The 27452-nt window shown below is 35.9% G+C and overlaps 1 protein-coding gene across 2 annotated transcripts in view; it reads right to left on the bottom strand.

Annotated features, from left to right (window-relative positions):
* The window catches only part of VWA5B2 (von Willebrand factor A domain containing 5B2), a 1682718-nt gene that overhangs the window by 1529523 nt on the left and 125743 nt on the right, over positions 1–27452 (bottom strand). The window lies entirely within an intron of this gene.

The following is a 27452-nucleotide window of genomic DNA, read 5'->3' as shown; positions in this document are numbered from 1 at the left end:
ATAATGGCAGGCAACATATACTTAAAAAAAACATTTTATTTAAAACAAATAACTGATATACATGGCTGTGACAGCAGCAATGGACAAGCAATACAGACCACAAACAATGGTATTGTGAAATTTAATGCATCTATAATGTCAAAAGAAACAGCAACATACCTTTACAGATCAGTTCTGAAAGTAGACAAAAGTAATGCAAGTCAAATAGTATCAAAAAATATTTGGGTTGAGGCATTCTCCCTTACTATGACTCAAGTACCTTATCTGCACGATTAGCTTATATAGTGAAGATTCAGTTCTATGAACACTGTAAATGTGCAAATTAGGTGTCAAATCCTTAACATTCATGAATACCATAATATACGCTAAGTGCTGGGAAGGTAAAGCTTGGTGTAAGGACCTATACAATTTTGTGCACATGTCATTGCAGTGCAAGAATGAGCGTTGAGTGTTACGTGCTAAGGGCTTGCAAGTCTGAATGATTAGTGTAACTGCAGAAATAATTAAGTATTGCACACTCCTGCTACTTTGATGTGCATTTACTGGAGGGTGTTAGGGAGGATAGACTAAATAAAAAGTTAGGCCTTACATTGAGTGACTTAGGAGAGAACCCCTTTATAACACTTGTATTACTAAATGCTTATTATCCAAATGTGCCTCTAACTAACAAGTTGTCTGTAATTCAATTGTAAAAAAACATCAAAATTAATCCAAATTATATTGCTTTTATGTCAGGCTAGCATAAAATGGGAATACTACTCATAAAAGAAAGGTAAAAAACAGTATTACTGCAAAAATGTTTTGCTTTTGTGACAGGAATTAGGAACTTAATTGTTGCAAATATATAATTTATCTGCATATCTACTGGACATTTACAGAGGACAACTGTAAGAAAAGGCTTAAATAGGACATTTAATGTGAAGTGATACAAGGTAACCTCTTGAGTATATATAAGCTACCTTCCCTTCTTCATAAATATGTCTCTTGTATGTGGCAAATAGTGAAAATAGTCCTAAATGCCTCATGTTCGTGCCAGTGTATCAAGGTTCCAATCTACATGAGGTGGTGTTTGTGTGCCAGAAATAATGTGCATATTTTCACTTAAGACAGACAAAGTTGAGAGAACATCACAAAGAGATACTTGAGAAAAAAATTAGCATAATCTTTTGCATGCTATTTGGCATTGTGCCATAGGGAATGACAGAGGTAATTAACTATGGTTCACTTCCCAAGGCAAAATATTGAACATTTAATTTAATTTGCCTTCAGTTGAACAAACAAGCCTAGTGCTGGTACACTGACATTAGTACTCTGGATAATAGTGAGTGGAGAAAATGTATTTGTCTACTACCAGTCTCTTTGGCATAAGGTGTAATTGCACTGATCCTAGAGAAAGAGTGCAGGTAATACAGGGTTTAAATCCGGTTTACAAATAATTTTAAGAAGTGGTTTAGAATGGCTACTGATTACACATTTTTGTATATGAATATGTTGTTATTGGAAACTCAACTTTTCACATTGTTAATAACATGTGATATGCATCTGTTGAAATATGATATTTTCTAAATTGTGATAACACAAAAGTAGTAACATGACAAGTGGAAAACTGTATTACATATGATGCATTACATCAATATAGCTCTCAAGTTGTAATCCTGACAGATAGAAATGTCCTTTGTAGTGCCTCCTGGTGCATCTGTAGTTAACTCCTACTGAAACCTCTAGGTGTCAAATATTGCTTGTTCATATTTGTATCAATAATTCCAACACCATGCTATGTACAAGGTTTTAAAAGATTTCTTCTTAAAGCTTACACAATGGCAAATTCAACTGCATTAATATTTGACCTGTGTCTATTGTAGATAAATAGATACTAACTTTTGTTTTTATGATTTTAGTTTGCATAGATATAATTTTCACATTTTCTAAATATCTCAGTAAGTAAGTAACATAGACAAAACTCCTTAGCCTCATATGAAAGCTCTCAGCTAGATGACAAGATATTGCTGACAGTATGTCTGTAACTTGAGTAGTTGCTGAGATATTGTAAGTTGTTTACAAAATATTACAAATGTAATAGTTACTATGTTTACTGTGACTTATAAAATTCAATTTAAAACCTAGAACCTAAAGAACACTACCACTATAAAAACAGGTTGTGCTGAAGAGTTTACCATTTATGCTTCTTTCATAACCGCCATGGTTCCAGTGATATGAACATTTGTTTGAAATGTGAGGACATAATTTGATTCTGTGAAAAGACTTAGGCTCCACCCCTTTGAAAGTTACAGTGCAAATTTCCTGAGCACCATTGGAGTGTATGAGTTAATTGTATCTGCTGTGTCAAAAAAGATCCAATGTCATCTGCTGCCTGTCTCCTTTCACATTACTTGGCATTGCTTAAAGTCCTGACAATGTGTGACTGAATTCAAGTTTTGATGTGGCAAAGAGCCGTGAAAAGGATGCATTAAGGATTACATGGTTTGGTCATTGCTATATATACCCTTTGATTGTTTTAATTTTAGATTCATCTTTTTTCAAATGTATTTATTTATTTATTTTTTGCCAAGTTACAAGCAAAGGTTAACATTTCATCATTCTTTTTCTCATTCGTTTGATTCCCAGGCGGTATTACTCAATTTTGAATACTGTGTAACTCCCAACAGCCAGTAGCCCAATATTTTACAAGTCATACCATTTTACCTACAACAAACAATGGTTATAAGAACCACCAAAAAAAAAAAAAAAAGAAACACCATAAAGTATTCCAGTGTTTAACATTGGAGCATGTGAAAACAGGTCGTGCATCATACATGGCCAAATCTCACTGCAATATTTCATTCCTTCATTGTTTTTGGATGTAATCATTGCAATCATCTCTACCAAGCTTTGTTTGTGTTTTCAATTATGCAACTGCAGCTGTCAAGGCTGTGTGCCTTTGTACACCAGCTGTTACATGAGATATCTAAACTGGGCAGAAATGCAGATACATAGTTCCAGCAGTACTGCTGTAGACATGGTTGGTAAAGGTAGGGTTGGTGTTCCATTTAGAGCATAATGGTGGAGTGTTGAGGAGTCCAAAATATTGGTGGCAGTCCTCATAAAGAGCTACAACCCTAGACTGCTGCAGGGGGATTATACTGGGTCTCTTGGAATAGCTTAGCCAAGGCTTTCTCCAGTGCAGCTGGCATTTCATGCATTGAGGAAGAATATCATCACTATTACAATGGCATGAAGAGGCATAAGTAGGACCCGGATGTGGGTGCACCTCCAATGTCCCCCACCTATCTGAAGTCATGGTATCCCCTAACCTTTTTGTCCATCACCATCCATATCTATCTTGTATGCCCTGTATTTCTGTACCTGCTACCTAAAGTACCTACCTACCTACTTGACCCTCTTACTCCTAAGCACCTTACCCAACAGTCCTCTCTCTCCAGAAAATAAATAAAAATAAAAATGGGTACCTGTTCCACATAAAATTATGCCCCATACATAGCTCTCCACTTTAAAACCAAAACACAACCAAACTGTTATATTAAAACAAAAAAATGACCAGCCAGTGTCCAAAAATGCTTTAATCTCTCCACTTTACCTATATGTCATCTTGACACACTTGATTTGGTCCAATTGGCTATGCAACATTATTCTGTTGTTGTCACCCATCCCTGGTGAGGTGACTCTTCAAATTCATCAAATTCTGTGTACAATTCTACATATATGTTGTGAAGAAGTGAATAGCCTTGGTGCTGTACCACCACCATCCAACAAATTCTGGTATTCTTTATCTTGTGTCCTCCCCTCTGCTTGCCCTCATTTTCAACCACTGTTCTTTTAATCCCTTGCTTACATGTCTAATCTGGTCAAAAAATAGAATCACATACTACAGACATAGCCAGAAATGCCCCATGTTTGTCCTCAGCATTTGCAGGGAGCTTGGCATTGCACACTAATGCTGAGTTACAGTGAATGGTGTTTCATGTCTTACAGGGAAAAAATGATGAGTTTTTGACATCACCAACATTATTCCATTTATTGTTGTGCAAATGTGTCTAACCTTGCTGCTCTATAGGAATACAGAGTAAAGGAACGACCCTGAAACAGTTACTCTAACAGTTATTAAGCTGCTGTGTGTAATGAACTAGGAATTCCTATGAGGCATTTTGAGATAATTCACATATCTGTAGATTGATGTTTTTGCATAGTGTCAAGGGTTTTATTCCAGACATATGTCAAAATATTATTTCATATTATTTTATTTTCCTATCATGTCTTTTAACTACAAATACCTGTATGTATCTTCATTTACATTTCATGAACCTAGCAGAACTAGGAAAAACATAACACCAAATTTGAATACTGCGGCAACAAATTATTTGTAAATACATTCCACCTCCAACAGGGAGACTTAGAAAACCATCCTTATCCTGCTTATATCTTAATTATGTTTATACTTTTCTTTCCATTCATGCTCCCTACAGCAAACAGTTTATAGTATAGAACATAACAGATTCATAATGAGGAAGCACCTGAGAGTAACACACCATAAAGATGACTGTAAATGTCCCATAAACCAAACTCCCTCTCTGTCTCTTCACCCTGTCTGCAACATTACTTTTTACTGTTGCATATGTATTAGGCTAAATGTTGTAATATTTATCTAATGGGATTTTGCTTCTGGCATTACTGTGATGAAGCCTAATGCCTATATCCTGTCTTGCTTCAAAAAGTTGTCACTGTCCCTTCAATTGTGTGATTTAACTTTGTAAAGCAGGAGTTCCTTTGTGGTGTGCTGAGATAATGCTTAGATCTATGCACTGATTTTTGCATAGTGTCAAGGGTTCTAACCCAGGACTATGCCAAACTCTTATTGACTGTTTTTATAAGACTATTTTATGTGCATTTGTTGCCTACATATTGTATTGCCCCATTGATATCCTGCTTATATCATAATCTACTTGTCCTGCCTCCCTCCCCCATGTATCTGTCTTCCCCTTCTGTGTTATTAGACTGAGTCCTCAGCATTTATGCAATGCCTGGCACTGAGCAGCAATCCTGACAGTAAATGACATTTCATGTGTTATGGCAAAATCTTATGAGTTTTTGCCATAGTATGCATTAGCACAGTTAGCTTCATGCAAATATGCTTAAGTCTACTGTGTTATAGAAAATGACTAAAAGAAATAAAGTGTGATACAGTTACTCTTCCATATCAGTTAGGCTGCTGGATAGGGATGTTATACTTGATATAACTGTTTATGAAGGCAGCTGTCTACATACTCTCTTTCTTCTACCTATTGTCAGTGTCCCATACAATGTGCAATTTAAACTGACTGAAGTATAAATTCCTACTTGGTTAACTGAGATAATCCTCCAATGTGTACACTGGTATTTTGCAATCAACGGTTTGGATCCAGAAGTATGTCATACAATTTTGTAATGTTTTTCCATATTAATAACGTGTGCAACTGTGTGCCACATATGTTAATAACCCACCACTATCTCCCTTATGTCCTTATCATGGTTCCACTCTCCCACCACTTCTTGATCTAGATTGAAAACACTTGATTGTACATAGTTTGAGAGATTAATTATCAGGAAAAACATAACAGTAATACACCACACAGATGTTCAGAAATGGCCCAGAAAAAATGGTCTGTCTCTGTCCCTGTCTTCAGCTATCTCTCAGTTCCCTCCTTCTGTCACATCACATTTTACTCTTGTATATTTATTAGTCTACTGGATGTAATATACACCTTTTTACAATTGTTATGAGTTCAATGAAGACTAATGCATTAATTCTCATTTGCTTCAATTTATTGTCAGACTATAAATTTGTGAAGTGGGAGTTCATATGTGGTGTGCTGAGATAAAACTCAGGTCTGTGTATTGCTTATTGTATAGTGTTATTGGATGTGTTTTATATGACTGAAGTGTATAACTGTTGGCTGCATATTTTACTAACCCACCTTTATCCTGCTGCTCTAGTAATCTGCTTGCTCCCTGTTGAGAACAGCTTCTTGTACAGAACAAGGCCCATAAGCAAAACTCTTTTTCTGTCTCTATCCCTGTCTTTCAATCTCTGTTACCCACATTTGTTGTCCTCAGCTTATGCATGAAGCTTAGCATAGCGCAGCAATGCTGTCATTAAATGGCATTTCACTTCATATGGCAAAAGCTGAAGATTTTAATTCTGACCGCAGTAACACGTTTCACATCATACAAATGTGCTTATTCTTGTAGTGCTATACAAGTACAGACTGACAGTAGTACTGTGTGACAGTTACTGTAATTTACTTATTAAGCTGTTGGATATAATATGCACCTTATTGGATGTTACAATTGTCATCACTTTGATGAAGCCTGATGCCTACAATTTCATTGCTTCACTCTGTTGTCACAGTCCCTGCAAGTGTGTGATTTTAGTTTAAGAAAGTATGACTTCCTATTTCGTGAGCTGAGATAATCCTTCAATGTGTACACTTTTATTTTGTAGGAATAAAAGACAAGCGCTTTCGCTCGGATCCTTCCAGGCTTTATCAAGTCAGAAACAATGTGAAGTCCTAGGCAACTGCTTATATAGAGTTCTTAATTGATCACATGTCATCTTTAACAACCACATTTGTTTCAAACAAATTTTCTAATTATAGACATTCATTAAAAATGGTTTAAAAACATTGGGAGCAAGTATTGTTATTTAAAAACATATAGATTTAAAATTGATATGCAGTACTATGAATTTGCGTTTTTCGTGCATGAGTACAGTTCATGGTTTAAGAAAATTTTATCTAAGTGCATCATAAAGTGCAAAGTGCATAATGTTGAAGCAAGTTTAGGTGTTTAAACATCCCTGTGAAAATGTGTGGATGACAACCATGGCAAGTTTAATTACTTTTATTAATTGGCTTCTAAACCTGCTGTCATTTCTCATTTTTAGTTCATCTCAGTAATGAAATATTGCATAGTGAAATGAATAGATGTTGCAAGGAAGAGTAGGAGAGCGGTAAAAGAAAAGGGGACAACAGAAGGGAGGGGGAGGGGGAAGGGGAGGGGTAGGCAATGAAAGAGGGAGAGGGAGGATTAAAAGTGTAAAAAATTATTTGTTTACAGTCTGGCCCTTCTGAGTTTGAGGACAGAGCCTATACTTAAGGTGCCATTGTTTCTGACTTGATAAAGCCTGTAAGGATCCGGGCAAAAGCGCTTGTCTTTTATTTCTGCAGTCTTGTTACGTCAATTTGGAATAAAGAAGCTTTTCACATTGCCACTTGAATTATTGTCTCTGCTGGCGGATTTGGTATTTTTTCTTGTTTTTTTGGCTTTCCACTGTGGTCTTCACACTTTTATTTTGTACTGTCAAGGGTTCAAATCCTGACATATGTCATACAATTAGATAATGTTTTCACTTCTTAATAGTATGTGTTTAAGTGCGTGCTGCATATATTATTAACCTATTACCGTCTTCCATATGTCCTCACCATGTTTTCACTATCCTGCCCCTTCTTCATCCAAATTATAACACATGAAACATTAACATAACACGTATCTGTTCTGGATTTCATTAGATTCTTAACAGTTTCTATGTCTATACTCTGTATTTGCACAGATACTGTCACAGGGCCACATAAAATACTGCCAATTCCAGTTCTAAGTTAAATGCCTCAAGGCATGATTTCACATGTGCTATTTCTTTGCCATCAGCCACACAAATGAGCTTATCAGCATTGTGCTTCATGGAGAAAATTAAAAAAAATATGTGAGTGGATTATAGAACTTCTGCATGCTTTAATGAAGTGTTATACTCAACATATGTGGATTTTAGTATGATGTTGCCTGAATACATCATTTTGTAAAGTTATGGTGGCACTCCCAACATTTATACTTAGAAATGATGTACAATGGTGTGGAACCTTTTCACACATATGTTAACAGTAGTAATCAGCTGTGAACTGTCATATTTTTGACCTTTCTGATTGTATTTGCACTGCACATTGTCAAGTCATGAAACAATATAAGTGAAAATGACATAAATTATTAGTTTGCATTCAAGTTATGAGACAAGATAAGTGAAAATCACATAGCAAATGATTTATGTTTGCATACAGTCATCCCAAGATTAACAGTCATGAATTCTTAGTTGTCAATTTGTTGTTTCACAAGTGTGATTGTCATCAAAACACTATACTGTAAAACAGGTGCATGTCATATATATGTATAGCTGGAGACTCTTCTTACAAGAAATTCTGTTCATTTTTAGAGACAAATGCTTTGTTTAACTATAATGATGAAATTTGATAAAATTAGCCATTTAAAATATTAATAGTAAGGCTTCTCTTCTGGCTTAAGAAATTGAGACAATGCTCTATAGGTTGTTGCTTTAGTAACCCCTGGATTTGAATATGTGATTATTTACACATTCCACATGACTGGGGTTCTACTGTCCCAGTGACAACTGCACTATTCATCTCAGGTTTGGGTATACATAGCATCATGCAATACCCTGCGACAAGACAGATTGCACCAGTGTTTTAACTAAGTTTCAAGCACAGATATGCCTTGCAGCAATAACATGATATAATGGCTTCAAATACACATATATCTCTCAAATATAGTAAAACTTCTCCCATGGCATGTCCTGTCTTTACAATATCATGTAGCTTCTGGGATTGCATAGGTAGATATTTAAAACCTGCAGTGAATAACAATTGTGTGTCAGTACATTGCTATGCATGAATTACATCCACCACAGCTGTAATTAGTAGAATTGCAGTGGGAGAGGCCTCACCATTCCTTTTCCCTCAAACAACTGGTTTGCAACACAATCATATGATGTAATGACTTAACATAGGTGGTGTCTCAAAGTTCTGTTAAAAAGCTCCACTGTGGTGAGTATGATTAAAACACTTACACAGGCAGCTGTTCAGTTCTAAAAAGGCAGTTATTTTGTGTTGTGTAGCAATGTGAGACAGCCACCATTGCATCGAGCTAGCTATATCCATTTTATGTTGGATAAACAACTTTCAACACATTTGTATATTTCATGGCAGTGCAAAAAGTGTTCTGTGACTGTTGTGTTGTGAGTGCTCCTGTGATACAAGCAGTTAGTACTGACTTTAATAGCATACATAGACCACCCTGTGGTTTCAATCTGGGACTATGTGGTTGTAAAAAACAACTATGTAGATGGAAAATTGTGGCTTGTCTAAGCAACAACGATATTGGACTGTTCACAGTTCTGTGAATATTAACATAGATAGCTCCTTTTCTTCATTGTAACAAGCTGTTATTGAATACATTAACATCAAAAGCTCTTTCTTAATTCATACCTCGATTGCTGTTATTTATAACAAACTCCCATACTATCTCCTGTGGTAGCCACAGTCAATACACAGCTCTTTAGAGTGTAAAGAATGATTGTCAGGGGTTTGAATCAGCAAACATCTGTCTGTCTGTTGGGTAAGTGTTTCAGACAAGAGTGGTTTAGGCACAGAAAGGCACACTCAGAGGGCAACATTTTTAAGGTCTCACACACTACAATAGGAGACTGATGTAATCCCTTAAAGGGTGTTCTTCATGACACTACCAATATGCCTGTTTTTTGTGGTGTCAATGGATGATACACATCTCTCAGGGATCTGCCCTGGCATGTATTTGAGTCTGTCGAGATGCAAATGCTGAGTATGTCACTGATTGCTCACAGGTGCTACTTAAATTCTAAATAATAATGCTCTGTATTGCATGTCTTTAATACAAACATTTATGTATTACTATAATTATTTTCTTCACACTCTAGTGCTTTATAGGGCATGAGGGCTTCCATAACAGTTCTTAATGTGTAGCATGCTGCAAAATCATCCGAAATTATGAGTGGGGCTATTTTATGAGATTTTCTTGTGTGTTTGTGTTGTTTAGTTGAAGTTATAGTACTCTTTGTTGAAATTCCTTGTGAGCATGCCCAGTATAATGATGTAAAATATGTTCCCCATGTAACAAAGGGAACTTTAATTACAGAATGTCATGAGATTATTTCTTGTTCTTGTTCGGGACTTAATTGAATTATCTTCTCTAATTGTGGCTTTGGAGATATCTGCAGAGTGGAGTTAGTGACCTACAGGTGAAAAATAACATTTATCTCAGGACAGTGTACATTTGGTGTATGTGCAATGTAAATGTACAATGGGTCACTTTGTAACACACGTTAATGCTTCACTGGGTGTGCTGTGCATCACTGTACTGTCACACAGTTCTTAATCTTGTCCTTCACAAGCCTCACTTCAGGGATGTATATATCAACTACAATATACTGCATTCAAATCTGTATTTTAAAACACTCATTCCAGTCAGCATGTGTGGTGTGACACAAGTCATATCATTGTTTACATTAACACAAATGCCAAAAAAACTTCACAGGATCTTCTGCTACCCCTCCACCAAATCAGCAAGCATTTGCTGATACACATCGACCTAATCAACTAGGGGCTAGATCCAAAAACACTCAAGAAGTAGGTCGTTTTTTACCCTACCCGATAAAACAGAAATTTCAAGGGAGAGGACGTTCACAAAGCAGAGGCCCCAGAAAGCGGAAAATGTCAGAAGAGAAGTATGGAGTGACAAGGAGACAAAGAATGTGACTGACCTTTTTGTTAATTTATCTGATTATGTTATGGACTCATTTGATGCTAGTTTAATCAATAAGGGCCTCAATTTCATTCCTGCTCAATGCAGTAGATTGACTGATGTATTATGTGATTTACGTGTCTTTTGTAGGTCTGTAGCCCTAAAAATGTTTTTAAAAAAGATTCAACTGAACAAAAAAGTGACTCAAAGTATGTTGACCCCATGACTCTGAAATGTAAAAGTAATTTTTCCCCCCCTTTATGTCCGAACCTTGAATGCTTTTTAAAAGCCTGTGAAAAGGATTTTTATGTCTTGTTTTCTAGTCATAAAAATAAGATAGCATATGTAAATCTAACCACTAAAGAAATGGACTCACTTAAGAAATTTAAACAAGTTCCAGATTTAATCTTTAGACCTGCTGACAAAGGAGGTGGTACTATCATTATGAACAAGGCTGATTACACTTTATTAATGCTTAATATGCTATCTGATGAAGACACTTATAGAAATATTTCTCAAAAAGATATTAATTCCATAGTGTCAAATGTGCATGCTACTTTACATGACTTGCTTATGTGTAGGCAGATAACGCCAGAACTTTATAGTTACTTATTTATAGAATTTCCAACTGTTCCAATAATAAAAGGCCTACCCAAAATACATAAACAAGTTAAACCTTTACCCCTTAGGCCTATTGTTTCAGGTAGCAACTGGGTTACTGCTACAATCTCGACTGTCTTAGAGAAATTTCTCAGGCCCATAGTGGATGGAGTCTCAACTATTTTAAAAGACACTTATCATTTGTTAGATAATCTGAATAGTTTGACTCTTGACATCATGAATAAGGAGTATCTGCTTATAACTCTTGACGTAAAAAATCTCTTTACCTCCATTCCCAATGACTTGGGTCTGGAGGCTATAAGAGAACTATTAGTCAGAGATACTAATTTCTCAAATGATAAAATAATTTTGATTTGTCAATTACTCGACTTAGTACTAAATAATAATATCTTCAATTTTGATGGTCAATCATATTTGCAAACATGGGGTGTAGCCATGGGCACCCCATGTGCAAATACCTACGCAAACCTGGTAGTATTAAACTGGGAAAAGGAATTCCTTTTCAATAACATTTTATTTGAAAATGTTATATTCTACAGACGGTTTGTGGATGACGTCCTTCTAATTTGGGAAGGTACTTTAGCTGAGTTTAAACCATTCTTGCAGTTGTTAGAAACAACCACCACATATCTAAGGTTCACAATGGAAGCCTCTAAGGAAAGTGTAAATTTCTTGGATGTCTCTCTGACTATTAACGAACATGGTAAAGTAGTTTCTTCCATCTTTAGAAAGCCAACTTGGGCAAATACACTACTTCAATTCAATAGTATGCACCCAAGGCACACATTTCCTGGCATTGTCAAGAGTCAGTTCATTAGATTGACTAGATTGTGTCATGACAGAGTAACCCTTGAACAAGAAATCAATAAAATGGAACTTCTTTTTCTTAATAGAGGTTATGATTTTAAACTAGTTGACACTATTAAAAATGAAATTCTGTATCCATCAGAGTCAGACTTATATCCACCTAAGAAGCCCAACTTTTACAGGCCTAAAAGTTCAAGAAAACTATCTAGGATTCCATATATCACGAAGTACACCAGTGATGTAAAGAGTCTGGAAAGAGTCATATGCAGAAATTGGAACATTTTAATAACTGATACGTTAATATCTAGTTTAGTAGGTATCCATCCCACCTTTGTTTATAAAAACTGCCCCAATATGAAGCAGCTATTGTGTAAGGATAATAAATCAATACTGAGAGACACTACATTGAATACAGGAACAGTTCCCTGTGGCAAATGTAATAGATGCATTAACATCTGCACTGATATAATATTTACTCATCCTTCCTTGGATTTTACCTTTTGTTTTAATACACCAGCTACTTGTAGCTCAAAAAATCTGGTCTACTTAGCTACGTGTACAAAATGCACTGCTTTCTATATAGGCCTCACGAAAAGAAGGCTAGCTGATCGTATCTATAATCACTTATATGAAATTAAGAAAGTATCAGATACAAATGCCTTAGCACAACATATAAAAGACCATAGAGACCATACATTTGTTTTTAGAGTATTAGAATTGGTGCATTTAAATGTTAGAGGGGGAGATGACTCTAATAGTTTAGCCTTAGCAGAGCTTAGGTGGATATTGAAGTTTAATGCGCATAATTTTCCTGGTCTCAATACTTTTGTGTCCATTAAGCCTATTCTGAACATTAGGAAACGTTAAAATAATGGTAAATGTTGTATAACTGGAAGTCTATAATACTTTATAACATGTTCATATATTTCTTACAGATTTCTATACTCTTTAGTAACAAATTTGAATACTATTTATAGCTGACAAATGAATTAATAAATTAAACTGTATATATTTATATTTATATATGTTTTTTTGTTAAATAGCTTATATTTTCATATATTATGTTTTATTGTATTTTTGCACATTCCTTTATATACATTTTTTATACATTTTTTACACACTTCCCTAAAGTTGGAAAGTTATAGTCATCAGTACATACTTTAAAAAAATTTTTATTATACACATACATGTATATATATGTTTTTTATTATAAATATACATATAGATCTTTTGACCTCTTTAGGCTATAATGGTATTAATAGATAATAGATATAGATATTACCTTAAATAATTTAAATAATCTAAATATTTTAAATAATTTAAATAATTTAAATAATTTAAATATAAATAATTTAAATATAAATAATTTAAATATAATTTTAAACATAAATTTTGTTGCTATAAGTTATATTAAAGAAAGAGAAATAATTTAATCTACTTAAAATTTAAAAGTTTTTTACATGATATATCTTATTACATGTTATATATTATTTAATAGTCATATAGTTCATAGTTAGGCTTTAGAATTTACAGTTATTGATATTACCCTTATTCATTTATTTATATCAATTTTCATGTTCATTTATGTTTGTATATACACTATCCATGAAGCATTTTTAACAATTCATTTTCATTTTATTTTATTATTTTATTATTACACTTTTTTTATTACTTTATACAATGATATTTTATATCTTTAGCATACATATATATGTACAATCTTCATATCATAATAATAATATATCATTTATTTTTAAAAAACCTATATATACATCAAAAAATTGTTTAGGTAAAAAAACTTTTTAGATATAAATTAAGTGTTAGGTATTTTTATTTTTATATTTCATTTCAATCATTATTTATCCGCCATTTATTACTTTGGATTTATTGCTTAACTCCTTTTCCGGACGTTAGTTAGATGCTCAGTTTAAGTGGCGGTTGCACTATAAACTTCCGCCCTTAACAGCATTGAAATTATATTCTGCAGTGGTATGCCGTAATTATAGTTCTATTCAAATGTTTTATGCATAAGGTTTTAGTCAGCCAGCACGCTTATGTTTTGTCAGTTTGTTAGCTTATTTAGCTTACATTGTTTATATTTATAGTTCAGCAGTTAGATTTGTAAAAGTGACTTTGACTTCAGCTGTGCTTTAAGTTGTCGGCTTTTGGTAATATTTTATTGCCGCTAATTTGTCATTTTTGGCTAACTAAAATTATATGTCTGCTAATCTAATGTATTTGTTGTAGAAATGTTTTCTGCTTACTGAAATCTTTACTTTACTGCCAGTGATCCGGAATTTAGCTTCACAAAGCTGGACTTGGAGACCGAAAAGAAAAAATGTTTCAGCAGTACTTTAATTGATTTCTTCAGTTTTACGTCAACTTGTAATTGACATTCACTCCTGCATCTAGTTTTAGTTATTGTTGTTGTAATCTAGTGTTTACAAATGACATGATATTGGAAACGTTTACTGGATCTGAAAGTTAGTAGTCATGTACGATTTGGAACAATTTGCCTTGTGTTTTAAATCTATATTATAAGTATGTTATATAGATGCTAGCTGGATTATTCTTGCTCTTTTTCTTTAAAGCATTCATTGCTAAATAGCTTAATTGAAACAATTAAGCCTTCAACTTTTGATATTTAAACTGTGTATGTGGGGTTTTTTCTTTGTCTGAGGAAGCGTGGTTGCACCCACGCGAAAGCGCTTACCGTTACCCACTGTTTTATGGATTTTATGGATTAAAGGAGTCTTTTATACTTATGTTACGTTTACTTGGCTGCTTCATGGACTTTTAACCACAATTGTGCTATTTATTCAACTGCTTTTTGGACATTTAAAAGCATTTCAAGTGATACATTACTGCATCGTGGTAGAGATCAGGTTACTGTTTCTACAGTTACATTAACACAAATGCATCATAGTCACAAACAATTGTAGCCTGACAGTTGCTATTTTTTCTCAATAGCCGATGTCTTCATGCAATACGGCTGGCATAACCTTTTATTTTGCCCATGTCTTCTGTGGGCTACCTATACATTTTTAAAATACAGAGAAATACATCCTAGACATGATGATATGGGTCTAAATGTTATTATCAAAACTTCACTTACCCAAAAGTCACATCTATGAGACAACTTTGCTGAAAACTTTATTTTAATGAAAACTCAGATCACCAGAGTTTTACTCTGAGAAACTAACCACTTGGACACCATCGTGAACTTTGCTTCTATAGTGCGATCTTGGATTTGGTATATTTAGTGAGAGAGTGTGTAGGGGGCACAGCCATCCATACAGGTGGGGTGTGGGGGTGAAGCCCCCTCTTGGGTGGGTTTGATGTGCTTCTGTTCATTTGTTTTTTTGTGGTGGCCAAGTGATTAGTTTTCCTGAGTAAAACTCCGGTGATCTTGGCTTTTGTTAGAATAACATTTTTGTGGATGTGACATTCAGGTAAGTGACATTTTGATAGTACAAAGTAGACCCAATGACATACATCATGACATTCAGAGACACACAACCCATGACATTAGAGACACACAACCCATTTTTCAGAGGATGGACGATACTTGACTTACACCTTGATGTTTGTACATTTTCACATATGCCATTTTAGCATGACTCATTGAGTAGGTACGTATGTCACATTTGCTATAATTAGACAAAAGGTAATATGCATATTAGATCATTCTTCTGTTTATGTCCTGTTGAATGTGGTACCTATGTACGTGTCATGTCTTTCAGTATTTTTCTACATATAAACACAGCATGCACTAATACTCATTAATCTTCTACCATTGACGACATGCAGATTGCGTAAAAATGGTTTATTTCATCCCTTAATACTATCATTGGATTAATTGAATGGGTGATCATGATTCTTCTCCAGATTTCCACATTGTCACATGTGTGTGCACAGCCATAGCAACCATCAGTATTGCTTCCTAAATACATGAGGCAATTCCAGCCTCAGAACTCTTTAACCTGCATGTGTGTTGTAACATTAATCATGTGGATTTAATTTATTGCTGTCACTCCCACAGTATAGATTTCAATACACCTGCCACACATGTCTGGCTAGGCATTTTCAATTTAGTCATGTGAAGGACACAAGTATTATTGACCATACCACAAAACGTGTAGTGGCAGCCATATATTTATACTTATTTTTATCATTTACATTAATATATAACACACGCTTGGCTAATACATATGTTTAAATGTGCAATAACCTTTCTATGGTTACAAGTGCCGATAAATAGAACAGAAATGTCCGTTTCTAAAGTGCCTGATACAACAGCTGTAGGGTTCATTTATATGTGTTTATTTATGATGAACTTGAAATTTACAGCATACTATTGTCTACAACAGATCGATTTCTGTATACGCATCTGATAATGCAATAAGTTATACACTAATACATCTACTACTGTCTTTGCTAATTGATATCTGAAATCACCATTTGATACACATTTCACATTTAGTCCTCTTTGTTACCCTGTTGCTTTGTGTCCTTCTCACATCATTTGACAGTATTTCCATTTTTATTTATATACATGGGTTTGTACAGTGAACAGGCTTATTTTTAGTACATCAATATGAATAATTACTTCTGACCAAAACACTTTTCATGCAATAATCACCCTTCTTACCAAAGTAAAGTTTCCCTGTTTAGCTTCCCCTGTTTCTTGTTTGTGCACTGATCCCTTATATCTGAATACAATTTCCCTGTTTAACTTCCCTATGCATCTTAATTCTTTCATTAAAGTTGCCCTTGCCTTGTATTATGTTGTCCACGTGTGCTCGCTGACTAGGTTTGCCTGCAGGCAACACCTTTTGTTTACATTGTGTATTCAAGCTTCCATGCACCTTTTCATGGCTGCTAATACTTTCAATGGCCAAAAATAGATGCTGCGAAATGTGCAAGTGTCTGTAGCAGCTTGCAGATTCAATGGGCACTGCTGTTAACTGCACTAATATGAACAATTGTGTAGGCTTAGTTAATGAATCACAAGGTCTGTCTTTTCAATTATACTTTTTTTCATTCCTTTTTTCTCCTGGTTTTCACATGTGTAACAGCAACAGAATATAGACTCAATGCTTCTCTGGAGGGGAGGGCAGTGTGCAATTGCCATATTTTTCAGACAGATCATTAAACAAATTTTCCAATACATTAAACATTACTAAGCAACCCTTTCATTCTCCTAGCACTTTGACCAAATGCTAGGACTAATAAAAAATAAAATTCCTTTTTTATTTTATTTCAGTCTTCTTGTACCATTGTTTAGACTTTCCCAACATAGATTATGTTCTGAAATGAATAATTGTGTCACCACACCACACATACACACACACACACACACACACACACACACACACACACACACACACACACACACACACACACACACACACACACACTAGCTATCTGCTAAACCTCCTTGGTACTTACCTCTAATGAGATCTCACCAATTGAAAGCAACAGGTGAATGCAAACTTTTAGCTGAGTTAATTATTTTGACTGGCAGTAAGGATTTATACAGCAAAGCATTTCTAGGCCTCACTCGGATGTGTAAAGCACTTTCCCCAGGCCTTTCAGTTGAAGTGCACATGACTACCATGTTTTGCTCTCCCAGAATAACACATTAGCATCTGTAGTAGGCTAGAGATACAGCGCCATGTGCTGCTGCACCTCTTCGCCATAGGTAGTGGGGAAGGGCTGACTAAGAAACAGAAACAAGTACTACCAGCAGTAAAACAGGCTTACCACTGGGAGTAAGGGCTCACTACTGGTAGTAAGGGCTTACCACTGGGAATAAGGGCTTACCGCTGGGAGTAAGGTGGGCTTACCACTGGGAGTAAGGGTTTACCACTGCGAGTAAGGGCTTATCGCTAGGAGTACGGGCGTAAAGCTGGGAGTAATCACTTATCTCAGGCAAAACCTTTCTGAGTCCAGGCTACAGAGTACTATGCTGTTGTATCATGACTGATGTTGAAACGTTATAGTCAATATATATGCAAACGAATATATCAACATCATTTGATGAACATGCAAGAAAGGTTGACAGAATATAACCGTCCTTACTATGTAAGATCACATCAGTTCAGTTTTCCAAATTCTATCAAAAATCTGTTTTCACTAGGGCACCCCCCCTAGATCTTTTGATATGTTTTAGCTATAAATTCCAATAGAAAGCTGCACCCTGTGCACTTTCTAATGAACTTATACAGTGCTTTTTCTGGATTTCCACTATACAGAAGACACAGGAAAGATAAGTTTTCTATTTTTAGTGTGTGTGATAATATGATTGTACTGATGTGCACACAGATGTTCAATTGTTTTTGCATGATTCTCACTGACAGTGGGTGCTGTGTAGAGTAATATAATAGCACTAATGAATTATGGAGGTATTCAGAGGTTCTCATACTAGGGTGCTGTGTAGAGTAATATAACAGCACTAATGAATTATGGAGGTATTCAGAGGTTCTCATACTAGGAGGAGTACTGACTGAAATTAACGTACATTTTTTGCGTGCAAATAATTTTCAGAGTATTGCATTGTAATACCTGTCTGCACTGTAGGTGGTTGTAAACACGTACTGATGTTAGCACTCTGTTTCATTTTGCCTGTAGGTCATTCATGTAGGGAGATGTTTATTGGGATGTACTATTAATAATTCTGTTTCTTTTAATTGGTATATGATTATTCTTAGCAAAAACATCTAAAAACAAATTTTTGCACACCAGAACATGGAAGCAAGCCCAAACCCCACATCCCTATTTTATGTATATATATATATATATATATATATATATATATATATATATATATATATATATATATATATGCATATATGGGTCTACTTTGTAATCACAAAATACCAAAATGTTGAACTTCAAAATAGCGAGACAAAAGTCCTGAAAACGTAATTTTTTGAAAGTGTAGATTGTCGAATCTGAGATTTTTGAAATGTAAGTAAGTTTTCCGTAGTGTAGATCTAAATTGGATAGTGCTCCTTTAGGGGGTAGTAGTTTGTCAAAAATAGCTATGGCAAGCTGTTACATTGTCATATAGTGAAGCTTATTGTAGGTATGGTGTATTTTAGGGTTTGGAAGTGAAAGTTCAATTGTTTTAAGTTGATGGTAACTCTGCTATGTAAATCTGAGTATGTAAGTGACAATATGTCTTTGTTTTTATTGTGAACAGTGATATGTTGACAAACTACATTATTTATCTATATAGGTGGCATTGTGTTGAAATTAAGAAATTAAATCAATTGAAATTAAGAAATTAAATCATGCAGGGCATAACTGTGTATTTACAGTTTTCTTGGTGGTGGTGCAATCTCGGAGCTGATATATTTAATTTGTAGGGGGATAGAGGAGTAGGCTGTTGCTTGTTTTGTTTGTTGGTGTGCTTTTTATTGGTGAGTGGGAAGTAGGTTATGTTTATGTTATGTTTTTTGATATTTCAAGACTTGATCTTGTAAGGTTTCAGGATATAATTTTTTCGCAGTTTTCGTCTCACTGTTATGAAGTTCAACATTTTGGTATTTTGTGATTACAATGTAGATCTATATGTATATATATATATATATATATATATATATATATATATATATATATATATATACATGTGTGTGTGTGTGTGTTTGTGTGTGTGTGTGTGTGTGTGTGTGTGTGTGTGTGTGTGTGTGTGTGTGTGTGTGTGTATGTGTGTGAGTGTAGGTCAGTTGGTCAATTAAGCAGTTTAGCAGTTTGTTGATCAAATTACTTGCCTTTACTTTTGATCAGTTTCTGCTATTTGGTCTAGAAACATACAAGAATAGATTTTGTTTTTGAGCTTATTCCCTTTCATGGCAGTTGTGTGACCATAGAGCTGATACAGCCCAAACATTGGATGGTGTTGGGATTGCTCCCTGAAAAGTACTTTAATGCAAGGTTGTGTTTTGCTTGTATCTGCAATTGTTTGTTTTATAATGAGATGACTATTGTATAGACAAGTTTTTTTCTGATAAAGTACTCTGACGGGGTTAATATCCACAGCATAACATTGAATCAAAAAACTTTGACACCTGCAAATGCTCCATGCTTACTCCTTGAAACATGCATGCAGAAAACAGTGTTTGTGCAGGGGAGACCTGCACCCCATTGCTAGCTGTATACTAACTCTAGTATTGCAAAATCCCCAGAAAAGGGGCACATTCGCCTTCCATGGAGAGTTTCCTTTACTGCATAACTGTTGAACATAGATAGTGCTGACCAAAGTGGGACAATACACAGGTCGAGCTAAGCCACGATTGACCAAACTAATGAAAACCACAAACACACACACACACACATACACACATATATATATATATATATATATATATATATATATATATATATATATATATATATATATATATATATAGATAGATAGATATAGGTATATACAGATAGAAAGATATGTAGATAGATATAGATATAGACATATATGTGCATATGTGTGTGTGTGTGTGTGTGTGTGTGTGTGTGTGTGTGTGTGTGTGTGTGTGTGTGTGTGCGTGTGTGTGTGTGTGTGTGTGTGTGTGTGTGTGTGTGTGTGTGTGTGTGTGTGTATACATATGCAGATCAATTCTAAGACTGCACAGACTCAGAGAAAAGGAAAGAAATAATAAAAATAAAAGATTCACCTTCTGACTCTTGCCTATGTCTAACTACCATAGTGCAAAATTCTGGTGAACTTCCAGTGACAGTCGTAAGAGTGGGTGTTGATCACCTGGTAGGCAATAAACAGTAGGTTTTCTTTGTATTTCACTGAAAAGGAAATTGTCTCTTTTATTTAGTTAAATGATTCACTGTTTCATCAAATACATTACAATTAAATCAATAACATAGCATAAGGATGAGAAGCAGGGTTGTGCAAAAGCACTTTTTTTTTTTATTTTGCTCATGTTAATGGTATGGTGTATTGTTTTGTTTCTTTGTCAGTGTGAGTGCTGATGAACTGATATCAAGCCATTCACCTTTAATGCATAGTACCAGAAGAACAGCACAACTTTTTTTAAAGATTCCCTTCCTATGCATTGCTACTGGAACAATGTTGTTTATTTGTGAAATGTCTTTGTCAAATTTGACATTCAGTACTAAAACAAAAGGAAGTGTAGTACGCAACAACAGAATATATGGCATAAATATTACAGGCCTACCTTATTTTATTTACTGCCTCCAAGTTGTCAAACCCCATATGGTCAACAATTTGGTTCATCGGATCATTCTGACTGAGATTGGGGTGCAGTAGGGTCAAGGAATTTGCCCTTTTCCCCCACAGTAGTGTGATCTCGGTGTTGGAATAAATAATTTGCAGGGGGTGTGGGGACATATCCCCCCCATGACAAGGGTGTAGGGGAGCTTGCCCCTACTAAGACATTGTTTGTGTTCTTTGTGCATGTTGTTTGGGTCTATTTTAGTTTATTAACAAACTGAATTGTCATCCATATGGGTTTTGACAATTTGGACATTTGATAAGGTAAAATAGACCCAATATTATGTGAATTAAAAATTATTTGTTCATTAATTATAGTTATACATTGCTGTGCTAGAAAAAGTACTCATATAGTTGTGTCCATACTTCATTAGCATGCACTAATTAACAATCCTTAAAAGTAAATTAAAACAGCAATGTACTACAATGTTTTAGTCTACCTTTTCCTTACTTGTAGCTCAGTATGGCAGTACACTCCACAACACATTCTCTACCACAACATGCTAACATAGCATTATTAATACTCTGCAAAACAACGTGCATCATTGATTCTTCTTCTTTAGGCTTTTCCCGGTTAGGGGTCGCCACAGCGGATCACCTGTTTCCATTTTTTCCTGTCCTCTGCATCTTGCTCTGTCACACCAACCACCTGCATGTCCTCTCTAACCTCTCTAACCACATCCATAAACCTTATCTTAGGCCTTCCTCTTTTCCTCTTACCTGGCAGCTTCATCCTTAGCATCCTTTTCCCAATGTACCCAGCATCCCTCCTCAGCATCATTGATACATTCTTTATTTATTTATTTATTTATTTATTTAGTTATTTTTACCGGGAAAGTCCACTGGGTCTAAAATGAGCCCATTTTCAATGGAGGCCCGGGGAGAAAAGCTCCAGATACAGTTTTCGATAAAAATCACAGTATATTCAAATGCAGTTGTACAATATAAATCAAAAGAAAGTGAATATACAGTTTGCAATAAAAATCAACAATAAGACAATTCTAAAATGATGTCACGATAAAGAGTTAAAATGTTTGAAATTTATATTTATGATAATGAAAAACAAGGCAATAGCAAAGTGGATGAGGAAAACTTTGAGAGGAGTGTTGTTATGGAGTATTCTTAGGTCATAGACAAATAACAACAGTAGTCAATAATGGAAAACCAGCTGGAGTATAGTTTCATAGGGAAGAAATAGGGAAATAATAGAGAATGTATGTGGGATGGGAAAAGGAGCATTCCCAGCAAGAAGAGAGGTGAGAGTGGAGAAGGTTCTTAAAGGAGGAGAGATTATGTGTGGTACAAATGTGTGGGGAAGGAAATTCCATAGTCGTGCTAGTGAGAAAGATAATAGAAGTGTTCCTGGACTTTGTGTGGGCTTGGGCACTTCCAGGCGGTTCTGGTTGCTGGACCTAAGTAGTCTTCTGGGCTGATGTATTTGGAGGGTGGAGGAGAGTGAGGGACAATTTGAAGGTTGGAAGATGAGTTTATGGGCAGTGGAGAGTTGTCTATAGGAAAGATAGTTTGGGAGTTCTGATCAGTTCAAGGAGTGAAAGCTTTGCAATGGTTGGAAGAGTATTTGGATCCGGTAGCAAACATGGTGATTTTGTTGTAGCAGGAAGCTAGTTTGGACTTTAGGGAGGATTGAAGACTGGTAAGGAGAGGGGTGCCATACAGAATGGAGGGGAGGAGATAGGTAGTAGAGACGGTTTGTTTGGTTGAAGGGGTAAGATAATGATTGTGGCGATAAAGCATGCCCAGTTTTTGATGAGTTTTCCTAATAATTGTTTGTAGGTGGATGTCAAATTTTAATTGGTCATCAATGAGTACTCCTAGAAGTTTAGAGTGGGGAACTATTTCAAGTGGGGTTGAGTTTTGGCTCATTATTGAAAAAGAGTTCTTATCAATTTTGGAAGATTTAGAAGGGATAAATAACATGATATTAATTTTTGAAGGGTTGAGAGCAAGGTGATTATTAAGCATCCAGGACTCGGTGCAGGAGAAAACTTCTTGAGTTTCATGAGTGTTGGAAGGGTTTTGGCGAAACAGATTATCGTGAAATCATCGGCATATTGGACCAGTTTAGCATTAGGGATGCAGTGATGGAAGTCGTTAATAAAGATGTTGAACAGTAATGGGCTTAGTATAGAGCCTTGTGGGACACCTGTGTTAGTATGAAGGAAGAGGTGGAATTTTTCCATTTGACGGCTTGCTGGCGGTTTGCAAGTTAGCTGGAAAACCAGTTGATGGAGGATGAGGACGATTCAGATAGGATAGCTTGGACAGGAGAAGTTTATGTGAAGCTTTATCAAAGGCTTTGGAGAAATCCAGGAGGAGGGTTGATACAATGTTGAAGTCACGAGCGTGGCTGATGGTTTCAAGGAAGGAAAAGAGGGCTGCAGTTGTGCTATGCTCAGGTCTGAAGCCATGTTGTATTGGGGTAAGTAGTTGATTGTCTAGTAGAAAGGGAAGGATTTGTAGGTGGATGCATTTTTCAGGAATTTTAGAGATGGGAGATAGGATGGCTATTGGATGGAAATTAGAGATTTCTGTATTGTTTCCCTTGTGGAGGGGAATAATGAAGGCTATTTTTCCAGAGCAGATGTACATAAGCTTCCTGAATGGAATGGTTTATTAGGATGGAGATAGGTAGAGCTATGCCATTGGCAGCTTGCTTAAGAAAGTTAGAGGGAAGCTCATCTGGGGAATTTGAGCATGGTTTTAATTTTTGAAGGAGTTTTTATGGTAGTAGTAGGAATAGGTTTGAATAAGAAAGGGGGGTGCTGAGTAGGGTTAGAATTAGAGTGAGTTGGGATTGATGGGGGAGATGGGAATTTGCCTGAAATATTTTTAGGGAAGATTGTGGTAAGTTTAGCTATTGAGGCAATAAAGAATGAGTTAAATTGCGTAGCTAAGGAGAGATCAGAAGAAGTAGGATCAGGGCAAGGATTATCTTTTTTAGCAGAATGAAGCAGGTTAGAAATGCTGCTCCAGAAATTTTTAGGGTTTGATTTATTATTATTTTGTAATTTTGAGTAATAGGTTTTTCAGTCCATGGCAATTTACTTGTTTTTTTACTCTGTTTCAGAGTTGTCTGTAGTCGGCCAAGTTATCGGGAGCCTTATGTTTTTGGGACAGTTTCCACAATTTATTGTGGAGGTACATGAGGGAGACTGCCTCTTTGGTTAGCCATGGGGCAGTTTTGGCTTTGACCCTTTTAGACCTAAGGAGAGCAAAGCTGTTGAGCAGGTTAAGGAATTCTGAATTGAAGTAGGAAACAGTGTCGTCTAGAGAGAGGGTTTTTAAAGAGTTCCAGTTGTTAAGTTTTAAGGCATTAAAGAAGGTTTGAGCATTGAAATTTTTGAGGGAACATCTGTGATATAGTTATGGTATGAGTGGAGAGAAAGAGGTGTACGTCATGCAAAGGCAGAGAGATGGTCAGTAAGTGGGTCAGGTATGGTACCTCTATCAGAGATACTATGGGGAGGGGAAACTAGTATCCAGTCTAGAATAGTTCCCGAGATAGTATATTTAGCAGGTCTAGTTGGAGAATTGATTACTTGGGTAAATTTATACAGATTTATATTTTGTGAGGCTGTGGGAGAGTTTACAGAGGACCAGTTAATATTAGTGTCACCAAGGAGTATAATCTCATTTTGCATGTTAGTTGAGATCCAAGAGAGAATATTCTCAAGAATGGGGATATTGTTTCTTGGGGGGGGGGGGGTGTAAAGGGCAACTGTACATATGCTTTTGTTGTTATTTATCTTTAGGAGGACCAGGGTTAGTTCAACTGTAGAAAACTGGGGTATGGGCTTTGTATAGGGAGTAACCATTAGGGAGGAAGAATAGACTAGGGCTACTCCACTACCTTTCATTTTGACTCTGTCATTTCTTATAATTCTAAAACTGGGCGGAGTAATTTCTGTATCCTTAATGTGAGGTATTAGCAATGTTTCTGAGATAGCTAAAATGTCTGGTTTGTTGTGGGTGAGCCAGACATGAAAGTTAGTAACCTTGTTGCATAAATGTTGGGCATTTATTGTAGCAAATATTAGAGACTTGTGCTGAGAGGAGGAGGATGGCGAGGGTAAGCTAGTGTTCTGCTTGGGTGAGGGACCAGGGTTTGGGTGAATGTCACCACAGAGGAGGATAGAGATCAGTCAGAATAGGAGGGAGGAAAGTTGTTTGGAGAATTTAGAGTTGGGATTATGGAGGAAGAAGCAATGTTGGTTAGGGGTGTGAGGGATGGAGACAGTTTTAGATATGGTAGGGATAAGTTTTCTGTTAGATAAGTAAGTGTCATTAAGATAGAAGAGGTGAGGAGAGATATGGGTATGTAAGGGGGGGGGAGTGCCAAATGTGAGTAAGAGGGGTTAGATAATGAAAGTAGGTGAGGAGAAGGGGGAGGCATATGATGATTAAAGCTAGTGAGGGTTTGATTAGCATTTCTTGTTTGGAGGTTGTGCATTGAGTATGGCTGTGTTTTGGAAGAGTGGGAGGAGTTGGTAAAAGCAAATGTAGTTAGTAGTTAGAGGTGGGATGAGATTGGTGTAGAGGAGAGGTTGTTAGATTAGAGAAGGAGGTATGAGATAGGACAGGTGATTAAGGGTGGGGTTTGCTTGTGATAGGGTAATTTAGGGATGGGAGTGGTTATGTGGCTATAAAGGTACAGGTGCTGGGGACCGGGTGGAATTTGGGGGCAGGGTAGGGGAGCAGAGTGTGCCCAAGGGTGAATGGAGTCGGCAGAGCCAAGAAGGAGTAATGAAGAGTAGAAGTTCAGAAACCAATCAGTGGCACAGACATTTTGTGTTTTGTTTTTGCACCTAGGGCTACTGGAAAAAACAAAGGTAAGTATGTTTTAATTTGGAATATGGTCACAATTAGAAACTCAATCTGGAACTAGCAAGTAAACAGAAAGGAACAGTGACAAGTCCCTGGAGCTAATGTTGAAGTTTACTTCTTTTTTGTTTTATTTTACAAAGAATAGGAAAAGTACACGTTATATGGTAGATACTGCCACCTAGTGGCTATCCTGACTACTGAAAATATTCACTAAAGGGGAAAGCAGGTTAGGGAGTACGTCGGTGAGAGACTGCTGGTGTGCTCGCCACAGTTAATAAAGGACTATGTATCTAATATAAGAGAAAATATGCAGGAGTTATTAAATATTAAAAAAAAAAACATTACAGAAAACTGGCACACATACATACTATTTTTCAGAGTGAACAGGCAGATAGGGCACAGTTATTTGCTCTACAGTGGGCAAGTTGGAGGAGGCACCCAAAATAGAAAAGATGGGCAAGCTGTAAGATAAAAACAAACAGAGACAAAAATTAGTATTAGGCCAGTAGGATAGCTGAGAGGAGAGAAAAGAAAATAGGACAAATAGGGCATAAAATGTCACAGTTATAAACAGTTATCAGAAACAATTCAAAAAGGAAAAGAAGCAAGCTGTTCAGGTAGTGGTACGGAGGTTGGAGTAAGGTACAGTGCAATTGGATAAGAGGGCAGAGACTTTTGAAAATAGTTAGGGTACTCGCTGAGGAGCCCGTGTAACACTAGCAACAGGATTAAATTACTAAAAACTGGGAGTAAAGCAACTCTGGGAAAAGAGTCAACGGGACAGCACTGCGTATATGCAGCAAAAATATGTTTTATTGATACTGATTATTATATATCTGAATTGAGGGGATAATAGTAAACCAATCAGGTAATAGGCAGCGAACTCGCATAAAACATGAGTGGTAGTGCTTCAGACTAAGAGCTGGCAAGCGCTAAGCTCTTAGTTATAGTGAAAATAATCAGTTAATAGTAAAATAGTCAGTTAATATGGTACTGTTAAAAGTTTATCATCAGTGAAAATTAACATTTGGCATTGATAAATGCTTATTATAGAGATTTCTTTAGCTTTAGTGCTATGTTTTCCAAATAAGCAGAAATCATGCCAATCAGAGCTTTCCTGTTTCACTTTGTGTGACACTAAAATATTATGTCTACAGATCTGGTCAGCAGCAGTGTGATACTGCTTATCCAGTGCATTTTGCTGCTGCCATCCAACATACCCCAATATTAAGCAATTATTTCCTAATCTGATGTACTGTCTAACTCTAGGAAAGATTTGTCTATAGGTGCAATAATATGTTTTTGCAAGATAGTC

This window comes from Protopterus annectens, chromosome 4.part1 (assembly GCF_019279795.1).
Source record: "Protopterus annectens isolate FY-2018-M chromosome 4.part1, PAN1.0, whole genome shotgun sequence".
Classification (NCBI taxonomy): Eukaryota; Metazoa; Chordata; order Ceratodontiformes; family Protopteridae; genus Protopterus; species Protopterus annectens.
Note: the sequence above shows the minus strand (reverse complement) of the source record. Positions and strands in the feature narration are given on the sequence as shown.